Source organism: Lissotriton helveticus, chromosome 6 (genome assembly GCF_964261635.1).
Source record: "Lissotriton helveticus chromosome 6, aLisHel1.1, whole genome shotgun sequence".
In the NCBI taxonomy this organism is placed as follows: domain Eukaryota; kingdom Metazoa; phylum Chordata; class Amphibia; order Caudata; family Salamandridae; genus Lissotriton; species Lissotriton helveticus.
The window spans coordinates 337,914,113-337,934,522 of NC_136067.1; positions in this window are offsets into that span (position 1 = coordinate 337,914,113).

A 20,410-nucleotide genomic window follows, 5' to 3' on the forward strand; every position below is an offset into this window, starting at 1 on the left:
GGTTCTAACTTGTACTGGGGTCAGGAAGAAGTCGATTAAGGAGTACGTGTCCTTGTGGAATCAAATTCGACTGGATTAAGGCCTATGAAAAGGGCAACATGCAATTAAGGGTTCAGAAGGTAAATGACGATTTCGAGGTGAAATTGTCACTCGAATATACTGAAAATACATGTGCTTGATGTACTCGTCATTTCCGGTCTTTTGATACCAAATTCGTCCTATTTCGACGAAGTTTTTCGAGTCCGGTACTGTTACGGATCCATATTTTTCAGAACCACACCAGCAAGACTTTCAGCCTGATCTTATTGAAAAACGTCTGGTCACCATACTTGAACAGGAAACCCTCGTTGGGAAGATTTCCTCCTTTTAGCATAGCTGCAAACATGGCCCCTATCCCTGACTGATTTGGAGTTTTTAACTGCATTATTGCATGAGATAGCTGGAAAGTCTAAGCGTAATGCTGTATGTCTGGGAGAATAAGGCCCCCTTTCTATCTCCTGTGCCTAAGCTTCTTCCATGCAATTCTCGTGGCCTTGTAAGCCCATACAAATATATTAGTTGCTTGCTCAAGCTTGTCTATCCCATTTATCAAAGGGTAGTGGAATAGTATTAAAGAGCAAGGCGATTTTCGGTAATGTGGCCATTTTTATCAAATTGATCCTGCCTTGGATGGTCAATGGGAGATGAGCCCAAGATTTCATGAGCTTCTGGCATTCTCCGGATACATTAGTCAGATTAATCCCTGAGATCTTGTCAATATTCTGAGCGATCCTTACCCCCAGATATCTTATCTTGCTCTTTGTTTGATGCTGGGTGTCCGGTAGGTTCCATGCCATAATCTCTGTCTTTCCTGCATTGACCTCATAGCCTGAGACCTGTACGAAATCTTGTGCCAGCTTAATAACCTGAGGAAAAGATGTCCCCAAATCTGAAAAAAAGATCAAGACATCGTCTGCGTAGAGAGCTACCTTCCTGTTCCATGCTCAAACCTAAAAGATGAAATGCTCGGTTCGTCCCTCAGTCGCTGAGCGAAGGGCTCATGATATAAATCGAAATGAAGCAGGGAAAGGGGTCAGCCCTGTCTAGTTCCCCAAGTCATTTTGAAAGAATTGGTTAATTTGCCATTGACTAGGAGTCTCACCAAGGGATCGCGTTAAACAAGTTGAATGACTAGACGGAACTTTGGTCCAAAGCCAAACCTGCCCATTACTGCCGCTAGATAAACCCAATTTATCCTATCAAAGGCTTTGGTAGTATCGAGTGTCATTGCTGCAAGAGGTAATGAAAAGGATGTGGCCAAATCAATAGCCCCAATAAAGTCATAAGTGAGATTTCACAGGTGCCTCCCCTTCACAAAGCCCTTCTGATCAGTATGAAGTTATCCTCCGGTTACTGCTCCCAGCCTGTCTGCTAGGTTTCTAGCAAAGCCTTTATAGTCTCTAAAAGTGAAATGAGTCTATAAGACCCACACTCTGCCAGATGTTCCCCTGGTTTCAGGATCAGGAGGTTGGTAGCTTCTCCCCATGAAGCGAGCAGCTTGATACCTTCAGATAGAATCTTGTTGAACTGTGCGGTCATAGTTGGGATTTCTGCCTCCCCCAGGGACCTGTATAGTTTGGCTGGGAGCCCAGCCGGCCCTGCAACCATACCTTCCTTGCACGCCTTCCTGACCTCTTGCTGGGATATGTTTAGCTCCAATTATTCTTGCTGAGACGAGTTTAGGGAGGCAAGCCTGCTTCCGGTTAACCACTCACTCACACTAGTTGCATCAACTACATTATCTTCTTCATAAAGATCTTGGAAAAAGGTAAAAAAGGCATCACCAATCTCTTCATCGGTCGATACCGAAATGCTGTGATCCTCGCTGTCTATGGGGGAGAACATGGCAGCCGCAAGCTGAGCAGTCGCTTGCTACCGGAGGTACTCACATCCCATTTGCTGATGTTGCAAGACTGAGACCCGTAGTTTCGATTTTCGAGCCCTCTCCTGCTGCCAATTTTTGCAGCGAGTTATAAATTGTGAACTGCTCTTTCCTCTTCTCTATTTTTTCCCCTTTTCATGGGATGTGTTTCGGTGTCTCCCCTGACTCACTGTGCTGGTTCGCCGCCGCCCTGGAGCTAAGGAGGGGCCGCAGAGCAGCGGCTTGCGGGCTCCTCCGGCAGCACAAGTCAGCTTTCACCGGCATTGTGGGGAAGCAAATTGTCGAAGTGGTTGAGCACGTCTGTACTGCCGGAGGAGAAAGTGTGGTAATTTAGCAATGATTATGTTAAGCATTAGCCGAAGACATCTTGTGTTTAGAGACTATCTTGTCCGTTTACGGAATCCATTTTGCATTTCTGTCTGCCATTTTGTTTGACATGTGCTCTGTCCTACCTTCCTGTTAACTGCTCTTGAAATCTGCCTAGAGACAAGATATATTTATCCTCTTCTGCTCTGCACATGCTCAGTTTAGCATGCAGCTGTCTCCAATTTGTAACTGTCAAGATGTGTCCACCAGAATTAGCTAACTATCAGACCTGCCCACTTGTTGCTAGCACACTCTCTGTAAGACCTTATATGTATTTGAAACCAACACTCTCTGTCTTATACCGCCTTCATTTCAGCCCCTGTGTGGGTATAAAAGGACCAAGCTCCTTCTAGTCAGTGTGCTACCTCATACTATACCGAAGGGTGTTGTGTGAATGTAGTTCCACCTCATGAGGTTTAATAAACTCTGTCTTTTCTATTCCAGTTTCTGTGCCAACTTCTTATTATTGGTCTAAGGACTATAAGCAGAGAAGGGCGAATCTCTTGCACTAGTAGGCCTGACTGAGGCTTGCTACCACAAAAGGACCCCTGCCAGCACTGCCAAATCCACAGCCTCAACCACCAGGACCATGTCAGGCACTGCAGCAAAATCGGGTGCTGAGGGAGCAAGCAGGGGGTGTTCTGCATCGATAAAAGCTACGCTGCATACAGAGGGGGGAAGCTTGTGCTCACGCCCAAATATCAACAGCAACAGCCACAAAGAGAGCCCAACCAGGTGGAACAGGAGGCACTGAGGGGGTGAGAAAGCGGCACTAAATAAATACAGGCAGCAGGAGAGGTAAGAGAAGAGGTGGTGGGTCAATAAAGGCAAAGTTTACAAGTAGAAGTAGAAGCAACATACATCATCAAGAAGGTAAATCGAGCATAGGTAATAGCCCAAATCAGGGAGAGGAAATAAGGGCGTGTGTAACGGCAGATACAGCTGCTGTTGGTGCCCACTCTACTTTCGAGCACTGTGAGGTCAAAGACAGGAGTATCAAGACGGTTAAGTCAGCCAGAGCCAATTTTTCCTCAGATGCCAGGCTCAAGATAACTCCATCCCTACAGTCCTATTTCAGATTTAAGCCATTTGTGTTGTACGTGGGCAAAGAAGGAGAGGCTTTAAGAAAGCGCACAAAGAGGCAGGGTGAGTTGGCACCCTCCCAAAGTATGATGGAAGAAAAGAACAGTCCTCCTCCCGAACTACAGTCTTGTCTTAAAATGGCATCAGTAGTCTGTGGCTCAGCTCAAAGTAGGGACTTGGACATAAATAGCAACAACTTGCAAGAGATAAATCCAGTCTGTCGAGCTAAGGAGGACTAGTACAGTGCAGAGCTAGCCTTAGTCTTTGAGGAGCAGGAAATTGCTGGGTCATCAGCAGCCTCAATGAAGGTTCTCTTTTCTTCTTTGTCTGTGGATATTAGGAAGGGGTTCACCGTCTCAGAAGCAAATCAAGGGGAGATTCGGGTGTTCTGAGAATCATTGAAGAAGAGGGGCAGTGGTATTGGAAAGTTTAGTAGGCGAAATAAGGGATGATCTGGGAGTTGCTAGATCGGAAATTAGACAACTGAAGAAAGATGAAGCATCACTTCGGGACAGGCTTGAGGTGCTTGAAAATAATTCACGGAGAAACAACCTACGCCTCTTGAATGTCCCAGAGGGGAGAGAAGGAGGTGACATTAAATGTTTCATCGTGACTCTTTTAAAAGACTCTCTGCAGATAGAAGAAACAGAGGAGGACTCAAAAAAGGACATTCAGAGAATCCATAGGGTCCCTTTTAGAATACATTTTAATTGGTCCTAACCAAGAAAGATTCTCATAAACCTCCTCACGTTCTCCTTGAAAGAAAAAATTCTAAACTGTGCTCTGAAGCAAAAATCCTTGAAACCCAAGGACTTTTCTTACGAAATTCATTTTAACTTAGCACGGGATGCACTAGACAGACAGTGGGAGCTGGGCAAGAAAATGGACAAATTTAAGAAACTGGGTGCGGTGGCCCAGTTAAAGTTCCTTGCACTCCTGAAAATTATGTACATCAACAAGATGTACAATCTAAAAACAGTCCAAGAAGCAGATGAAATTCTGGAGAGCTTAGGCAAGGCTACAAAATAGTTAATTAATCTATACAGATTCTGCATGGCGTTCTTTTTTCTGGGCTTCTTGAGGGCAGCCTTGTACATGTTGAGACTCGACGACAGCTGAGACACTAGATATTAGTTATTCAGGGAGGGCTATAAGTTGACTGCTGCTAACTCTAGGTTTACTGAGGCCACACTTTAGCAATAAAGCTAGTAGAAAATTGGGACAGGATTGTAACTGCTGGGTTTCAGTTTTTTTGCCTTTTCTTTTCTCTATGATGTATTTTGTGCACAAAGGGACTAGTCAGGTGCCCCGGTAGCAGAATCTGGACCTTCAGTCCAGGAAAATGGGGGTTGGGTTCTCCAGGGAGGGAGGGGGTGGGAGCTCCGGTGGGGCAGGAAGGGGAGCACAGGATGGGAAGCATAGGGAAAAAAGAAAAATAATTCCTCATTTCCCTCTTAGTCTGACAAACTCATGTTGGTTATGTTGGTTAGGTTTTTCTTGTTTAGCCTGGTACCTTAGGAGATGTAGTACGCTAAAGGTTTAGGTGTTTAAACCGCCATGAGCTGTATTCAAATTTTATCTTGGAATGTTAATGGCCTGCGAGTAAAAAACAGGAGGGCTAAGATCCTGCAGTATCTTAAAGATTCTCCAGCACAGATCATTATCCTGCAAGAAACTCATTTGTTGAAGAAGGAACTGTCGGAAATCTTAGGAAAAATAAAGTGGGTTGAACACCTTATTAGCTCCAATCAAAGAGATAACATTAAAGGTGTAGCTACACTAGTTAAAAAGCAAGCATAGGCTCGGATATTAAACTATATGATAGACCCAGGTCTCAGTTGGCTCATTGTTAAAATGTCTATTTTAGGGTCTCAGATGACAGTGGTGGGCTATTATGGTCCGAATCAAGATGACCCTTCCGTGTTGAAAACCATCTTTTCAAATCTCTTTGAGTTTCCATAGCCCATTATAATGGCAGGTGATATTAACATAGTCTTCAATCCCTCACTAGACTAGTCTCCAAGTAGTAGGACAATTACAACGCCGAAGTCCCGAGCATACCTACAAATGATGATGGTACAAATGGGACTGTGTGATGTCTGGAGAGAGAGATCTGGCTCTCGACTGGGTGTTTCTTATTATAATAAGTATTGCCATAAGTCTAGAATAGATTACATCCTAGTTAGCCAAGACTAGTTACTCGACCCCACACCTGTCCGACCATGCTGCTGTATGGTTGGATTTTATTGTCAAAGGCAAAGAACACTCAAGAGTATGGACATCTGATCGTTCACTTTTACTTGATGAACCAGAAGTCAAGTATCTATCAAAGAAATCAGAGTTCTTCTTTAATACAAATGTGGGCTCTGCTGAGATCTCAATGGTATGGGAGGCTTGGAAGGCCTCTATAAGAGGTATGGTCACTAGCAGGGTTTGTTACAAGAATAGGAAGAATAGGGAAGAGGTGGCACTAATAGAGTCTGAGATGAAGGCAGTGGAGTTGAGTTTAAACAAGGAAACGATCCCTGCAAACTCCCAAGAACATCTGGCAAAATTAGATAGCTTGAAGGATCAGTTGGATACTATTATTCAGTCAAAGATCACCAAAAAATGGGAGGCAAGTAAGCTCGCCCATTTTGAATATGGAGAGGGGGCCAGTAACCTCCTGGCAATAGAAGGTCATGGCTGACAGGACTCAAAATATAATTATGTCATATAATTTTGTGCTATATTTAAAATTTTATGACAGTTATTATTATTAATTACATTTTATTGTGATGTTTATATGTTTTATAGTTGTAAGATTTTGTTTAGTTTAAAGAATTGATTATTAATCATGTCTAGGTATTCTAGACCTTGCGTAGTAGTATACAAGTTAGGGGGTCAGTAAGATGGCGGTGACACGACCACTGGCAGCCTGCCGGTGGCAGTTTCACCGCCATCGTAAGGTACTTCTCCCCCAGCCAAATTACAATGATGGGTGGTGTGCTGGCGGAAGAAAAGTTTGTCTGCTACGGGTTCGCCACAGGCAATCGTTACAATTGCCTGGCAGACCCACCCTGCATCAACAATATGGTGGCGGTGCCTTGCAGGCACTGTCCGCTATATTATGATGGTGCCTCCCCATCAGCAGGTTTATGGCGGGGAAACCGCCATAAACCCGAGCCCCTCTTGTGTTGGGGGGAGGTGGGTGTGCACTGGGACGCACCTATGGTACCCCCCACATTTCTCTGCACCAAGTGGCAGGTAGTGCATTTCTGACATTGCGGCAGGTGCTGCAGCTAGCAGCACTCTTCACAATGTCAGAGATACATGATGTGACTGCCACAGTGGCGTTCGCATCATAATCTGATACTCGGGACTGCCGCATTACAGGCAGACAGTCCCAACTCCTGGCAACTCCAGTCCCAACTCCTGACCCTCCTGGTAGGTCGCTCCACCTCCACGCAGCTCTGCCCGTGTGTTCCTGCTGTCGCTGCCGAGTACCTGCTGGTAAGTGTGCTCTACCCCTGTTTTTGTACCCCGCTTGTGCCTTCTGTGCCACTGTTTTTCCCCCTCTGTGTGCCCCGTTTTGCCCTTTCTGCCATTGTCTTCCCCCTCCTTTGTGCTCCGCTTTTGCTCTCTGTGCCCCTCGTTTTTCCCCCTCTGTTGTGCCCCAATTTGCCCTTTGTGCCACTTTCTTCCCCCTCCTTTGTGCTCTGCTTTTGCTCTCTGTACTACTCATTTTTCCCCTCTGTTGTGCCCCATTTTTGCCCTCTGTGCCATTGTTTTTCCCCCTCTGTGTGCCACGTTTTTGCTTCTGTGCCACTTGTTTTTCCCCCTCTGTTGTGCCCTGTTTTTGCCCTCTGTGCCACTATTTTCCCCCCTCATTGCGCCCCATTCTGCTCTCTGTCCCACTGTTTCCCCGCCCCCCTGCGCACTCGCTGCTCCCACCTCCTGCCTTCCAGCTGCTCCTCCCTCCCACCTCCCCATATAAGCCGGACGCTGCGCGGTGAGGTGAGCGACCCCTGACCCTCCTGGTAGGTCGCTCCCCCTCCACGCAGCTCCGCCTGTGTGCTCCTGCTGCTGACTACCCGCTGGTAAGTATGCTCTACCCCCGTTTCTGTGCCCCATTTGTACCCTCTGTGCCACTGTTTTCCCCTTCTCTGTGCCCCGTATTTTGTTTCTGTGCCACTCATTTTTCCCCTCTGTTGTGTTCCGTTTTGCCCTCTGTGCCACTGTTTTTCCCCCTCTGTGTGCCCCGTTTTTGCCTTATGTGCCACTGTTTTACCCCTCTTTGCACCCCATTCTGCTTTCTGTCCCATTGTTTCCCTGCCCCCTGCCCACTCGCTGCTCCCGCCTCCCAGCTGCTCCTCCCTCCCACCTCCCCATATATGCCGGACGCTGCGCGCCTAAGGCAAGCCCGTCTGTGCCCGTCCGCGCCTGGACCGCGCCCAGCGCGAGAACCCCTGGATGCCGCGAACGCCACAACACCAGACTCCGCTACAACCCAAGCACCCTCCACGCACTCAACGCCGGCCGAAACCACACCTGCATCCAGGTCGCCCTGAAACTGACCCACGGGCCCTTCTCCTGCCGTACCTGCAGCTTCACCTGCGACAGAGCCACCAAACCTCCAAGGACTGGACCCAACCACCTCCGCTGCATTCTCCTCAACACCCACTCCGCACACAACCACGCCATCAAGCTCTGGGATCTGCTTGGCACCTCCGCCCCAGACGTGGCCTTCCTAACCGAGACCTGGTGGAACGACCCCTCGGCGCCTGACATCGCCATAGCCATCCCAGACAGCTACAAGATCACTCGCAGGAATCGTGCCAACGGAATCAGAGGAGGAAGAGCCATCGTCCACAAGTCCACCCTCAAGGTCGCCACCCACACAGATGACACCCTCAACACCGCCGAACACCTGCACTTCCGGATCCACACCGACCCCAACACCACCCTCAGCAACTCCATCGCCGACCTCACCAGCACCCACGCACTCACCTCCACGGACAACATCCTCCTCGGGAACCTGAACTTCCACCTCGAGAACAACGACGACGCCAACTCCGCCACACTGATCGGCAACCTCGCCAACCTCGGCCTCAGACAACTCATCACCGCACCCACCCATGCCACCGGCCACACGCTGGACCCCATCTTCTCCACGAGCACCCATGTCGCCTTCGATCACACCACCAAACTCCCCTGGACTGACCACCGCTGCATCCATTTCACCTTCAAGAAACCAACCACGCACCACCGCACCCAACAGCTGCCTCGCCGCTGCTGGAGCAAAGTCACGGAAGACCAGCTGATCACCACGCTCGCCCAGAACCCACCCACCGACCCCACCAACCTAGACACCTCAAGCCCGCAACCTCAGACAGTGGATCGACGACTGCGCCAACACCCTCGCTCCATTCAAGAAACCCTCCAACAGCCACGCCAGCAAGAGAGCCACCTGGTTCACCGACGAGCTCCAGACCTCCAAATGCACATGCCCGAAACTGGAGAAGAAATGGCTCCACGAACGCACACCGGCCAACCACGCAGCCTACAAGGACGCCACACGCAGACATCACCACCTCATCAGATCAGCCAAGAGATCCTCCTTCAAAGACCGCCTGGATAACAACGCACATGACAGCAAAGAGCTCTTCAGCATCGTAAAAGAACTCTCCTACCCCAGCGCCAATGCCAACGACATCCCGCCCTCACAAGAACTGTGCGACTCACTGGCCATCTTCTTCCACCGGAAGATCGCTGACATCCACGACAGCTTCAACACCACGACCGCCCCGACTACGCGAGACTCCTCCTCCCCTGCGAACATCACCAGCGCCAACCGCCTGACCTCCTGGTCCAACATCAACGAGGACGAGACACGCAAGGATCCCCGTCAGACCCATGCCCACATCATGTATACAGCAAAGCAGACGCTGCCATCGCACTCCAACTACGGAAGGTCATCAACATCTCCTTCGAAACAGCGACATTCCCGGAAAGCTGGAAGCACGCCGAAATCAACGCCCTCCTCAAGAAGCCCAAGGCGGACCCCAAGGACCTCAAGAACTTCCAGCCCATCTCCCTGCTCCCGTTCCTGGCGAAGGTCATCGAGAAAATCGTCAATATGCAATTGGCCCGCAAACTCGAAGACAACAACATCTTGGACTCGTCCCAGTCCGGGTTCAGATGAAACCGCAGCACTGAGACAGCCTTCATCGCCGCCACAGACGACATCAGGTGCCAACTAGACAACAGCGAAACATCAGCCCTCATCCTCCTGGACCTGTCAGCCGCCTTCGACACGGTCTGCCATCGCACTCTAAACACACGCCTCTAAGAAGCCGGAATCCAAGAGAAGGCCCTTGACTGGACCATTTCCTTCCTCTCTGGCAGAACCTAGAGCGTCCGCCTCCCACCCTTCTGATCCGAAGCCACCGACATCCTCTGCGGCATCCCCCAGGGCTCATCCCTCAGTCTGACGCTGTTCAACATCTACATGGCCCCCCTCGCACAAGTGGCTCGCCATCACGACCTCAACATCATCTCCTACGCCGACGACACCCAGCTCATCCTCTCCCTCACCAAGGACCCACACACCGCCAAAACAAACCTCCATGAGGGAATGAAGGTCGTCACCGACTGGATGAGGAGCAGCCGTCTGAAACTGAACTCAGACAAGACGGAGGTCCTCATCCTTGGACCCACCCCCTCAGCCTGGGACAACTCCTGGTGGCCGACCACACTGGGAACAGTACCGACACCCACCGACCATGCACGCAACCTAGGATTCATCCTCGACTCTTCCCTCTCCATGTCTAAGCAGGTCAACGCCATCTCCTCCTCCTGCTACAACACCATCCGCACGCTCCGCAGGAGTGCACGATTGGATGCAGAGAATAATAAGTGAATCTCACACTAAGACTTGAGGAAGCCCTGGACAGGGCGAAACGCTCGTTAGCTGTGGAACATTTTATTGATTGAATAAAACGTTATTGATCTATACTACGCAAGCTCTATTTATTGGGAACTGCATAGCACAAGAATATTTATTGCAGAAGAGTGCAAAATGCATGGAGGATGAAAGTTACCATATCCTGATGTGCTCTGGTGTCTTTTGATACATCATTCATAAGTAACTTAACGAGTAACCACCTACCCTCTAAATCGATGTCTTGAGAAATAAAAGACCATTTGAAATTTTTATGACACAATATAATAACGCAATTCTTCTTTATACTCGTAGGAGTAACTAGAACTGAACCAACCCAGTTCCTTTTGAGCTTGAAACTTCTGTCTCTGTCAAATGGGTTTCTTGCAACAAAACTAAATCAGGATTACAGAAGGCTCGGTGGGAAATAAATATTTACCTCATTATAGTATTAATAAAACCTTTTACAAACAACTCTGAATGTAGGAGAATAATATTGGAAATGAACCAACCTGATCAACAGTAGTTAAGGAATATGAGAAAAATAGTACACAGAGAGAAGTAGAAAGGAAAAACAATAGTGAAAACTTTAAGGAACAAGTTAGAGAAGGGAATGGGATAAGGAGAAAGGGAATGGGAATGAAAGAGACAATAGGAGAAGACAGTACATGACAGAAAGAAACTGATGACTGTACATACCTTCCAAGGGGAACAAGGAATAAATGTAGAAATATCAATATAGGACTAGCTAGGTTGTGTTAGTGAGACTCAGGAGGTACATCTGCGGACAAACCATTAGGTTTGGTCATGAAGCCCTCACACACCAACCTAGTTGGTGTCATGCTTCATCATCGGGCCCACCACAGTGACACCGAATGTGTCCCGGGTGTGCTGCGACTCCAGATTACTGAGGAGCTGGTATGCTTACTGAGTGTGCAGTGATAGTGAGAATGAACGTGAAAGGTTAAAAGCTATACAGGTGGTCCCAGTTCCCGAGGGTGAAAGGTAAATTTTAATATCTGGGCCCCTGTTAGCAAGATAAAAAGGCTGTGGACGATGTGGAGTGTATTAAGAGCTCCTACGTCCTTGTGGTCTACATGTTTCAGCCAGGCCTTTTGATTAAAACTGGCTTTCCTCAGGACCAATGAGTATGTGTGGGTGACAATAAACTATATTAAGTGACAATGTGTGGTAAAAAGTGTCGCACTCGCTAAGGTGCTGTACGTGTAAGAGGGGGATTCCCTCTACTTTAACTTGCTACTTGCTGTTAAAGCCTCATGGGTCACTTGGCAGGGAGGGGAAGAAGACCGGTATTTCCGATCAGCGTGCTCCTGCGACCTATCGTCCTGCTCCAGTGTCCCGAGTGACAAGGAATAAATAACACAGACTGGTGACAGTCACTATAGACGGCACCACCAATGGAGAGAAAACGTACCACCTCAAGGAGCCATAAACATACAGAAGATGGGAATGTGAAATATTTCAGATGGTCTCTAATAATAATAGAAAAAGAAGTAAAGAAAAATAAATAATTTAATAGGAGACATCCATCAGATGACAACTGTAAAGGAAGCAAAAATGAGGTTTAGAAGAAAACGATCAACGACTGTCCTGGATAAATTCAAGTAGTAAAGGAGGGACCAGCAGTCTCCATGGAAGATGAAGCATGTGAATGGATATATTTTCGAATGTGCACCAGTTCTTCAAAAGTAGTCAGGTGAATTTGAAAAGTAACCTTGAACAAGCATGGGTGGAAGAGGCCATAACGTGCGCCCAAAGCGCACAGAGCTATGTGAAGCTCAAGGAATTATTTTCTTCACGTGGTGGTTACTGTGGAAACATCCTGGGACAAAAACAATCTAGCTCTAGACCAAGTAATTTGTTTCTTAAGCTTGGCTGCATTTAAAACTTGTAGGAGGTAGGCTTCAAGTTTCAAGTTTATTTTCTTTGCATAGTTCGTTAAAACCATTGCAATTAAAGAATATTTCATTTCAAGACAATGCTTACATATAAAAACTCCATATTTCTAAAAACGTTAAAATTCTGTTAACAGACTGTACTATGATTGTTCAAATATTACAAGTCCGGTTTTTAGGCACATTATGACCAGCAGTGCACATCTTGTTTATTTGTCCAGGATAGTTCCTTAGTGTGTTAATCGTTTATACATGCAAAAATGAGGAGTTTGTAGCTCAGAAATAAAGTTCATTGGAGCTAGACATCGAGCTCCTCCTGTTCCTGCCCTTTTCTTTTTTTTGTTTTTCATATCACTGGGTTGATTATCTGCCAATAATTTGATTTCCGGCATTTTCTTTTCGCATGTCGTCAAAATTTTTACCAAGGAACAGTTTAGTTGAGGGTCACTTGGTGCGAAACAAGCCAGGACAGCCTGCCTCCTAGTTTGAATTCCTCGCTGGTTAAATTTAACTTTCAGCAGTTGTTTCCGTTCTTGTGAGAGTTGTTTACAGGAGTATAGTAGGTGCAGCAGATCTTCCGGCGCTGACCCGCATAAGTGGCACCTAGGGTCCACCTTCTCCTTTAACCAGGGTGGGAAATGCTGAGTACAGGGTAGCAGGCCAAGTCTAAACTTCATAAAACTAATTTTTGTATACTTAGAATAACCCAAGTTAAAGTACTTCTGAGCTGCTGGCTCACAGTAGGGATTCAAAGTCATCCATCCGTGAGACCTTTTTGCGAGTGAGGCTTTATCCTCCAGCCACGAAAGGTGTTTGACTGCTTTCCAGACTAATTTCTTAAGCACACCGGTACTAGTGGGTGTTTCCTACAGTTGGTTCAATCCCAATTTGTGTAATCTATTTTTGAGATATCTTGCTGCGGGTGAGGTGATGTAACGGTCTCACTCTTTCCATAGCTGTGCATTTAATGACCCTGGAGCAGCTTTCCGTATTTTGTCCCGCGCTATAATGTAAGCCCCATGTCTCGCAATAGATTGCTTCTGAATGCCAAACTCAAGTCTAATTTGCGGGGGAAAGTGTATTTAGGCAGCCCAAATATAATCCTATACGTAGTTGTTACTGTGGAGTCAAGTAGTTTGCTATCTCTTCCTTTCTGGGCTTCACTACCATAAGTAATTGTTGGCAGTAGCTTTTCACATATTACCTGCGCTATGGGCAGAATCGATGGACCGGTTAGTTTAGAATTCAGAGTTTTTAGGGAGATTGCCAGGGCAATGCCTTTGTGCCTGATGCTGTTTCTCTGTGCAAGGAATTGACCGCCTTTATCTATCTTTACACCCAGGTATTTATATTCCATGATGATCTCTATTCTAGTCTTCCCCCAGAACCATGCTGTAGTTTTTTCCCTTTTTTTACTGACTGTATTGGTTTTTGTTTTGTCAAGATTTATCATTAAACCATTTTCTTTTGAATTGTCCTGTGTAGCATTTATAAGGTGTTGAAGGCCTACTCTCGTTTAGCTAATCAGGACTATGTCGTCCGCGTATAGGAGACATGGCAATAAGATGTCTCCCAGTTTTGGAGCATGTGACTTACAGGCGTTTAATATCGGTACAAGATCAGCTATAAACAGGTTTAAAAGTGTAGGTGCTAAAACGCAGCCTTGTTTAGGCCCTTTGTCCATTGGTATGCGTCTTGACAGGTATGATCCATCACCCAACTTAATCTGGACCCAGGTGTTGATATGCAGGTTTATCAGCAGGTTTAGCAGGGATTTTGGGAGCCCGGAGCTATGCAGTCTGGACCACAGTCTGTTTCGATTTAAGTGATCAAAGGCTGCTTTATAATCAATAAAGCACAAATGCAGGGAGCTCCTTGTCATTTCGGCTTTATCAAAGAGCATTGCCATCATTATTATAATTGTGGTTGTCTTTACATTTTTCGAAAAGCCTGTCTGGTTTATTGGGATGGCGGATTTTTCTTCAGCCCATGCCTGTAGCTCTTCCAGTAGCATACCAGCGAAAAACTTTTCCTCATTGTTCATTAGTGCCATTAATCCAAAGTTCTGTGGCTTTCACCTGTCTCCTGACTTATGAATTGGTGCAATGATAGACCATCTCCAGGACTCTGGCAGGATGTTTGTCATCCTTATTTCCCTGAACAGTGGTTCTAGTGCTTCAGCCCAGAACGGTGACTCTTGCTTATAGAGCACCGGTGGTATTCCATTTGGGCCGGGTGCCCCTTCCCTCCTTCCCTTGCCTTTTTGCCTTTTGATGATCTTGATTCGATTTGTTCGCGAGTCATCAATTCGGATGTATTCTTCAGCTTTGTGTGGTGTGATCTGGTTGCTTCTTACATACGCCGTGCTGATGTTAAGACTGTCAGATGCACCGGAGGAGTTTTCCCCCTTTGTGCTAGACTCCGTGTCTTCATGGAAATGAGACCAAAGATATTTCCTCCAAACTACCTCCGAAATGTTTGAGGCAATTCCATCGTGGTTAGGATGAACAAATTGATTTATGGTTCTCCAAAAACTTGCACTGTTATTTTGTTTGATATCAGCGTGTAGTTTTGCCCATAGAACGTTCTCTATATCCCTGTTAGCATCCCTTTTTTGTTTTTTCAGCAGAGCCTTCTTCTTCCGCAATGAGTTTAGTTGTGTTATATCTTGAGGATTACACCATATCTGTCTCAATAAGCGATAGATAGCTTTCTTGGTATGCTTAATTTATTTCAGAGCAGATTGTGGTATAGACTTCGCACCGCCGAGTCTCTGTTGGGTTTTGGGTTTGATATTGGTTACATAGACTGCCATGGTATCCGTGAAGTTTTCCCACTTCTTGACCTCGTCTAGGTCGGCCCTCAAGTCAAAGTGTTCTTTTGCGATTCGCAGCATTCTGCAATGTGTTGTAGTGCCAAATTTGATTGTAGGAGTTAGGCAAATTTCAGAAATAGGAGGATCACACCACAGTATTTTGATGGCGCAGATGAAGATGATAGGTGAGTACCCAGCCTATGAGCTCTTTGGATATTCAAAGAAACTGATGCAGAAAGATCTTGAAGCTTTGGAAGGAAAGACATGAAGAAAGCCACTGTGTCATTTCCCTCAATACCCTCCAAAAGACCAAACAGATGAAGATTTGTTCACCTATTTCTATTTTCAAGGTCTTCAGCTGATTTTCTTAAAAGTAAAATATCTCTCACCAACAAAGAAACCCTTGCAGGTATATCATGCAGATCGCTAACATTGCTCCACCACAGAAATCCTGGGATCAAGAGACGACCATTTAGTGCCTAGTGCTTGTAGACAAGTGTTGTTTTTCTCTATAAATGGTTTCAACGCCCTTATTTCCTCCAAAACAGTATCTATAGTTACAGGTAGGATGTCTGTTGGTGAAGAAGGAGCATCCTGCTTGAGCCTTCTCTTTGCCAAGGCGGGTAACTATATTCTGTACGCGGCAGTAGACGAGGACATTGATTTAGAAAGGTTAGATTGAGCCATACTGACAGGAATATTCAGGCAGTTCATAGGGGGCTCAAGAGAGGAAGAGTCGGACACAGGTAAACTAGTCGCAAGCCTCCTATTTGAATACAATAACTGTTTGCTTCTGCCCATTTACTGAGAAAAGCGCCCAAGAAGGATCAAGTATGAAAAAACAAACTGCCAAAAGTTTCTCCTATGAGGGTACCACTCCCAATAAAATAAGTTTTTCCAATGAGCTTGTTCATCAAAGATGTTAAGAAATAAAATACCTCAGGTGATAACTGGAATTGTAGAGAAAGAAATTCCAATCAGGAAGGATTCAAGATGGTGGCTGAAATGCAACAGCAAAAGGTCCCACAACCTCTCACAGAACCAAAAGCTCTTAGGAGAATTGAATGGACAGTCCTTAGTGCAGTAAATAATCTGGAAGAGGTACATCTCTTTTTTGATATGAAAAATGGTGAAAAACTACCAAAATGAGATTTACATGCTCCGATGCAGCGAGGAGCTTCAAACTAGGTGGCCAATTCGGATCGTGCTGCGCACCCCACCGATGTACATCTCTGACCACCTGTTCCGGCTTTTGCATCGCAGCCTCTGGTCATGCTATGCATTTGCCATTCATTAGTGTATAGGACATACCAGCAGCTTTTAAAGTGGTGGGGGACAAAATAAATCACTGGAATTACCAACCCTTGTGTTCATCACCAACTTCATATGCTTTCAAACTGAACACACACAACTATTTAATTACACGCTCACTTGTACAGTCACATACACCTATACATGCACTTCCCAGCGCACAGACAACATGCATACAAACACAAAACATACCCGCTCCTCTTCGAAATGAGAATGCATGCTCTTTGATTCTTGACTCCTCCATCTCATTAGCCCTCCCAGATGTGCGTGTGACCACCTTCCGCTCACAGCCTAACTCATGCACCATTACATTACCCATCCAGCTATTCAGAGTCTGATTCATAGCTGGTGCATAACGGCCGCAATTTATTTCAAAGCATTAAACATAAACATTGCATTTCTTTTATGGTCATTCGTACACACCATGATTCAACACTGCATCACATCTATAAAAAGATCACATTCTGATGCTTTGGTTCATAAATTCCTTCCAGCACTTCCAGCACAGCCCCTGGAGTGACTTCCCAGTTTTGGAGTCTAGTGCTGGGGCCTCCTGGCTTACTTTAAAAACCGATATCTGAGTGGTCAGCCATCCGGCCTCACCCAGGCTGCAAGTGCCAATACTGCCTTCTACTGACCCCAAGCTCACCAATCGCCTGCTCCGCCAATGCCCCTGCCATAAGGCATCCCAAATACAACAAGGGCATTGATAACATCACTACAACATTTGAAAAAACATCATTGATGACAAGACAGTGCCTGGTGGGGGCAAAAGTTACAGTTACCTTAAGGCATGAGTTATAGTTACAATAGTGTATAGTTTAAAATGTTATGTTGTCACTGAAATTTTCATCTAACCATAATGTCACTTTAACCTTTTTTGTGTGAATATATATATATATGGGAGCAGTCTTAGACAGAAGTAGCCCAGAGACAAGACAAAAAAGCATGTGGCTACAACCAGCGCCAGGATTTCGGAAATGCTCCTCTTGTAGGGCATGTAAATTCGGAATCAACAAAACCCATTACCAAACTCCTTTTTGCTCTAGAGATATTTCGATTGCAGGTAGCTATAATTGCAAAACTGAATTTGCAGTGTTTGTCCTGACATGCAACTGTGGCCTGAATTATATGGGCAGTACAAAATTATAGGTGCACGTCAGGATTTTGCAACATCTTAGAGCTATCTTGCACAATGACCCGGCATATCCAGTAGCACGTCATTTTAAAAAGAAACACAATAATGACGCTGCTTGCTTAACCTATTATGTGGTGGGGTCCATTGCCAAACCACGTAGGGGAGGTAACAGAGAGCAAAAACTAAGGTAACTTGAGACCACTATGATTTTAGAATTCAACAGTAAACGGCGGAATGGTCTCAATAACACTGAGGACATGTATAATTTCTTATGAGAACTGCTTGTGATTATTCTGAGCAGTTTTTTGTCCCAGTTGTGTCAGTAACAAAAGGTTTATGGTATCCACATTCCTCTCTCTGTCCTCACAAGCTTCCGATATAAACCGCATTTGTGTCTTACAATAATAGGTAGTCAGGATCCCTGTTACCTAGTGTACTATATATGATATATATAAGTTTTGTTTTCCATTGGTTATTCATCTCCACTACGGGTTGATACGTGTTTGTCAGGTAGTCAGGTTCCCTCTTACCTGACATATGCATCGTTGTTGGTACAGTCTCTTGTAAATATTATGAAATCTTCATCCTCTTTTTTTTTCACATATGGGGTGCTTACCATTTTTATGATATGATGAATTACTATTTTTTATGAAGATGTGTTATTTATGTGGTTTTAACAATGGACTTAGGCCATGACCAATTTGTATTGTTAATTATAGTTATACATATTGACACAGATTTATTTATCATACACTTTGCACTTTTTCTAAATATTGTTTGCACTTTTTTGCATAGCTTTTTTGCGCATCAAGCAGAGGTGTTTTTTTAATAATATACGCATACAAAAAATTATGCACTTTGTTCACACAAGATCCTCCCTGGTCTTGGAATGAGTTCTCTGATGTGGTATATTTATGAGTATAGAGACTCTTTTAAGTGCAAGGATTTATCCTGCCATACAGCATTTTGAGCCCATGTTGATGTTTTCGGATTTTTTTTTTAACATCTTTGAGTTCGCAGATAACTTATACAAAAAAAGCATTTATGCTGTAATATATTTTTTGTTTACTGTGTATCTCTTCAAAGAGGGGGCTGCATTTTCAGTGGATTATGTATTTGAAGAGCGGTTAGTAGAGACAAAACATCTATGTTTTTATAAATTGCAATGTGACATTTGTTGTTGTGTAAAAAACCAGCTCTAAATCAAAGTTATCGCAGAATCCATGTGATACAGTACCTCTTCCATATCTATGGTCATGTGACCTGGAAGGAGTTCGTGTCAGGGAGGCAGCCACTTGTGTTCACTGCATAAAAACGATTAAATTTTTTTTAACTGCTCTGCATGTGATCAAGGGCTCACGAAGCCAGAAACGCGTAATGGCTGTTTACCTGTGCCAATAAATTATTCTATGGCCAGATCCTGTGGTCCGTCTCCTGTTATTAGCTTCGCCGGTCTGAGGAATTCGAAGGTGGCTTAAGGAGAGTTTCTGTGCATATATATATATATATATATATATATATATATATATATATATATTAAACAAAAAGGGATGCCCCTGTAGAGATGTCACTCCTGGAGGAGTTACTGCTCAAACACCAACGGCAGTTGCAGCCCACCTGGCCCTCTCACTTCCTTCATGCAGCTTGCCAAACGCGTTTCGAGCGTAAGCTCTTGATCACTGGCCGGCAAATGAAATACGGAGGCAGCAATTAATCTCAGAACTCCTTTAATTAATTCAAAGGTCCCGCCCCAGTGGGCGTTGACTGGCAAAGCATTCTGGTTGATGCAGTCCATGTCCCAGCCAAACTCAAGTTCCAAATTGCCCCAGTGGGTATATTTGCCTCCGTCACAGATTTGGAAGCATCCGAGGCATCAGCTGACCTGCCACCAATATTATCCGAAGGTGAGGCCCCCTCCACTCCGCACGGTGCACGCGTTTGCGAGCACCTGGATCCACTCTCACAAGCGGTGGGACATCTCCGCGACCGGGCCGGCCGCATAACATTAAACGAAAAGGGATGCCCCTGTAGAGATGTCACTCCTGGAGGAGTTACTGCTCAAACACCAACGGCAGTTGCAGCCCACCTGGCCCTCTCACTTCCTTCATGCAGCTTGCCAAACGCGTACGCGAACCGGACGCTCCAAAAACACAAGATGGCGGACTCCCGCTACGCTGCCGGTTAGCTGCCCGGTTCGCGTACCGGGAAGCGCCTCTACCGCGAAAAATCGCGGGGGACTTTAATATCCCCCTCATCAATCCTAGGGGGTCAGGAGGGGTTTACCTTGCCCCCTTTCCTTCATTTCCCCCTTCTTTTTTCACCACATCTTGTCTCTCGAACCTACCGAGAGACAAGATGGCGGCCGCTCCGGACTGTTTACAATGTTGACAGCTACGCTGCCGGTTAGCTGCCCGGTTAGCTGCCCGGTGAGCTGCCCGGTGAGCTGCCCGGTTCGCGTATCGGGACGCGCCTCAATGGCGTATTTTTTGCCCCACGGGGCACTTTAATATCCCCCTCATCAATCCTAGGGGGTCAGGAGTGGTCTACGTTGCCCCCTTTCCTTCATTTCCCCCTTCGTTTTTCACCACATCTTGTCTCTCGATCGTACCGAGAGACAAGATGGCGGCCGCTCCGGACTGTTTAGAATGTTGACAGACATCGGAGAGCCAATCAGCTTCGCTTCGCGAAGTTCCGTTATGCGTCAGGTACGTGAACCGGGGCGCTAACCGGAGCGCTGTCACAGATATATATATTTTTTTAAACGTTCATTTCTCAAAATCCACTGGAGCACATATATTGAGACATAGCAAAGGCACGTCGGGCAAACCATATCTACAATTTTGCCAAGTTTCATGTAAATCTATTCAGCCGTTCGAGCTAAAAGTGAGTCCAACCGCCTTTTGGAAAAATGAATGGGAAAAACGCGTTTTGGGACCCC